The sequence below is a fragment of the Patagioenas fasciata genome, chromosome 15, assembly GCF_037038585.1.
Source record: "Patagioenas fasciata isolate bPatFas1 chromosome 15, bPatFas1.hap1, whole genome shotgun sequence".
In the NCBI taxonomy this organism is placed as follows: domain Eukaryota; kingdom Metazoa; phylum Chordata; class Aves; order Columbiformes; family Columbidae; genus Patagioenas; species Patagioenas fasciata.
In genome coordinates, this window is record NC_092534.1 from 482,138 (window position 1) to 486,600 (window position 4,463).

Consider the following 4,463-nt stretch of genomic DNA (forward strand, 5'->3'; position numbering starts at 1 on the left):
TTTAGCCAAGACAGGTCCCTGCTACATCTGCTTGTTGTCCTGGGTGTCAGGAGGGGCTGTTTTCATGTTGCAGGAGGCTGTCTTTGGAGACCTACTCTCAGCTGTCCTGAGTTGCTTCCCCCGCGATCCTGCCCCCCGGTTCCCCGAGTGAACCAGCATCTCCCGAAGCACAGGGGCTGTGCTCTGACGCTCGCCTTCCTCACAGACCTCTCAGCATCTCCAACTCCACTATTTCTGGGTTGCTACAATCAAAGCTACCGCTGATGGTCACACACCAAACCAGTTCTTCTGTATGCATGAGTAGCAAAGGCAGAACTGCTGCGTCTCCGTTTCAGTTTAGAGATGCATTGACTGACTGCGTGGAAGTAGCTTGATTGTGTGATGCTTATTCCTTCCAGTTCCATGCTGGTTAAGTGCGTTTTTCTGAGCTCAAATCCAGCCTGGAGCTCCTTTGGCCTCATTCTCCCAGCGCGGTGCGCACCGCGGCAGCTCTGGGTCTCTGGGCAGCGCAGCTCTGCAGAACCGGGGGCTCAAACACGACATCAGGAGTCTCAGTCATTCAAGCTTCTCCTCTCGATTTTTTTCCTGCTCTTTGCCTCTTTCATTGTGGCTTTATTCCTCCTCGTCTGATGTCTTCCAACAAAATCTGTTGCTCTGTCACCGTGTCAGTGCAAAGAGAAAGGAATTTAAATACCCTGCTCTCTTGACAATCTGCTTTATGTAATGATTGATGTGTTCATTCTGCTGGAGCAACAGTGGAACGCTTGATGGCTTCAAGACTTCCCCAGCCTTAGGAAAGAACTATGTGGTCATATGCTGATATTGAAGACTGAAAAAAAGAATTCCTGGAAAATGGAAGTTTTAATTTTATTTTGTGTGATTTGTACAAATGAAGAAAACAAATGAAACCGGCTAAGAAACGGGAAAGCTCTTATTTGTTTCCTTGTAGTCGTATGAAGTACAGATCAGAGAAATCACTGAAAGGCAAAGGATCATGTGGAGTAGAGAGAGGGCAGACTCATTGAAACCTTTTTAGCAATTGGTGTACTTACGGATATGACACTAGCGGTGGTGCTTTTAGAACTTGATAATTGCTTTAGCCTTGCTCCTATCTCTGTATGGGCTTAACACATTTTAGAGCAGCCATGTTTTAATAAAACATGAACATATTATTGTGACATGTTAAAACAAACCAGAAAAAATGAGAGGGCCTGGGCATCTCTCTGGCAATGAACGAGCCAAGTCTGGTAAGATGGGACTGAACAGCAGGGCTGAAACGCGACTGCACTGGGGCAGCGCAGCATTGGCATCATAAAACTAAAGGGACTATTATTAGTGACTCAAATTCCAATTTTTAACACATCAGTCTCATCCAAGTACATTTTTCTGCAACATTTTAAGTCCGACGTGACTAAATTTTACTAGATGTGGTTTAGCTGACTTAGTATGATCATTTTCTCTCAAAAGGTGTTCAACACAGCTAATAGAGCTGTCTTGGAAAAAATAGTTAATCTCTGGATAAGAGATATTTATGCTTAATACAGTATGCAATAAATACAAACTATAATGAGTGTGCTTTTGATTTATCAAGTTCACAAATTAATAGTTACACTTACAAGAGAATTACAAGGTTTGTTACTTGCATCAGTGTTATTGCTGTACGCTGAAGAGTCTGCTGTAGCCCTCAGTTTATCTTTGATTAGGAAGGTATGTATTTTTTCTGAAGCCATTTGTCACACTTATTTAAATGCTAAGATGTAGAACAAAAAATAAAAAATCCAAGCCATTCTACTTCATTACTTATTTAAGGGGATGTTTCTATACATCCTTGATTTTCTACTTTCTCCCAACAGAAGGGGTGTACAAGTAGAAATTGTTTCTGCTGTAAACAGGTCTTTGAGGCTTCTGGTTATTCCCTTAGCGTGCACCCCAAAGGCTCCAGCACCAGGCAGACCGAAAAACTCCCACAAAAGTGGCACAAAGCATACGCAGAAATTAAACCAGGAGTAAGAAGTCTCTTACAAAAGAGGTTTCAGAAGATAAACTCCCCACAGGATCTGGAGTTCTCGCGCTCGTTCTCGTCAGCTCGTGTTCCTTTGCAGCTCTGATCCGTTTCCAGTCAGACAGCGCGGGCTGTTCAGACTCCGTTCTCGGAAGAGCAGACGCCTGTCTCAGTGGCACAGGCTGCAAAGCCTTCTCGTTATAACGTAATCCTTTGCCTGTCATCGGTTCTGCTCGAACAGATGAGAGGGCGCAGCCTCAAGTGCCTTTTCTCACCCAGCAGTCTGTTGTATCTTGTGTTACTCTTCTTCAGAAATAAATGGATTTTTTCAGGTGTGTATAACTGAGAGAGATGTAGAAAAGTCCAATTTATGTTGGAAGTTGAGACTTTTGGGGAAGGAAAGCCAATGATAGGTGTTATTAAGTTACATATACACACAACAGATCTTGAGTTTGTTATCATAAATTTCCATTTTATATTAAGATTAGACTCCTTTCTAGCATTTCTTAAGAGGAAAAGAAACATTTTGTCAGGTTTATAGTGCCTTAAAATAAACACAAGGAAAGAAACAGGTTCACAATAGAAAATCTTCAGTACTAACTCCAGTTGTGTTGGTATATTTTTCTTTATCAGATCCTCTATAGGGTCACACAACCAGCAGAATGAGAGCCTTTAAGTATCAGTTCAGGAAGCAAATAGTCTTGTCTGGAGTACATTTCATCTGCTTTATCATCATCACCATGATCCAAAGAGTCTGCATTAAGAACCAAAAAGCTAGAGCAATACAGAATCAAGTACTAGGGACATTGAAACAATCTCTTTTTCTTAGGTAATACTCAGAAATAAACACTTATAAAACCGCATTTCTCATAATTAACATTATTTTTAATCTACGGGCTGGTGCCATGAGTGGTCTAAACCAGAGGTTCTTCACTGAGCAATTGTCACTGGGCTTTTATGCCACTGAAAAAAATAAATCCGTAGAGGGGCATAAACCCAGCAAAGATGGCCATGGATGAACCTCCCCGAGCGGCTCTTCCTCACACACTAATGCACCTCAACAGCTTGTTCAAGAACACGCTCTAGCGTTTGAGCGGGGCCGCCCCGACCTCCCTTTGCGCGCTGTGCTGCTGAGCGCTCGCAGACCGATCTGTTTCGTGTTGCAGAATGAACAGTATCGCAGCACGTTCAGAACTTTTTTTTGTTTTTTACATTTAATTATTGTTACATACACCCAGGCTTTCAGTTCAAGGACATACAAGGTCTTTAATTTATAAGTTATGTTTTTATAAGTTACACCATGGCTCTACACTTGATCTATATCTACACTACAGACTTTGGCCAACACCAACAAAAACCCAACAAAATACGCCATACCCCTCCTTTTTGCAGACACCGTGGCTCCAAGCGCCATCGGGCCGGGAGCCGGCAGATCCACCGGATCCGGAGCTTCCATCCCAACTATTAGTATTATTTTTCTCCTTGCTTTCCACTGTCGTGGTTGCACAGCTCTTTTCTTTTTCCACCTTCAAAGCCACCCACCACAGGTTTTCACAAAAGGAAGTATTCAAAATGGTCATTTAGAAAAGTTTATTACATCAGTGATTCAGCAAATAGTATTTATTTCTAACAAAGCCACGTCATTTTTATCTTTTTTTCGTCTACATTTAGCTATGCTCAATAGTAGTAAAAATGGGACTATAAAATGTAGAATGGAGATGAGATGAAATGAAAGAGTTGAGATGTAACCTGACTATTCAAATATAATGTATTTTCAGTTCTTCTGCCCCAAGTGCGGCCAATTTGTGTAGCTTTATACCTCACATTTGTTTGTACAGTAAGTTTGTTATAGAATGCAAATATTTCATACCCAAATAAAAACATCCTACAGATTAGCAGTTATCTGTAACAGTACAATGTAGATTCTGTTAATGAACCTGAAATTAGCCTCCCTTTACAGACAAGGCAGTGCTAACTGGATTGATGGAGATGGTAATCAAAAGCACTAGATGTGGTAAGTGATGGAAATGCTCCAACTTTCTGTCTACTTGTATTTCAACCCGCGAGATGATGGTTCACTTTAATAAGAAATACTAAATACTCAGTCCAGCCTTGAGATAACCAAGTTTTAGAATCCCTCCTCAAGTCTGCTCAGGAGCAGAAAAATTCTACTGCATCATCATGTAGTCCTTTAAAAACAAAGGTGTTGAAGCTCTGACCGTGTAGGAATTGAACGGTGTCTCCAGAAATGGGCTTTGCAAATTTCAAATCCACGAGCTTACTTCAAGGAACAGTAAGATAACGGACATCTCAAGTCAAGGCAGAATAAGAACAAGACAGGAAGGTTCTTTGGCTTTTTATTCCTTCATTAGTTTAAGATCCAAGGAACTGTGGGTTTTGTTCACTTTGTAGGAAAAAAAAAGTTAAACTCTGATTTACCAAAAAAATAAAAGCCCAGATA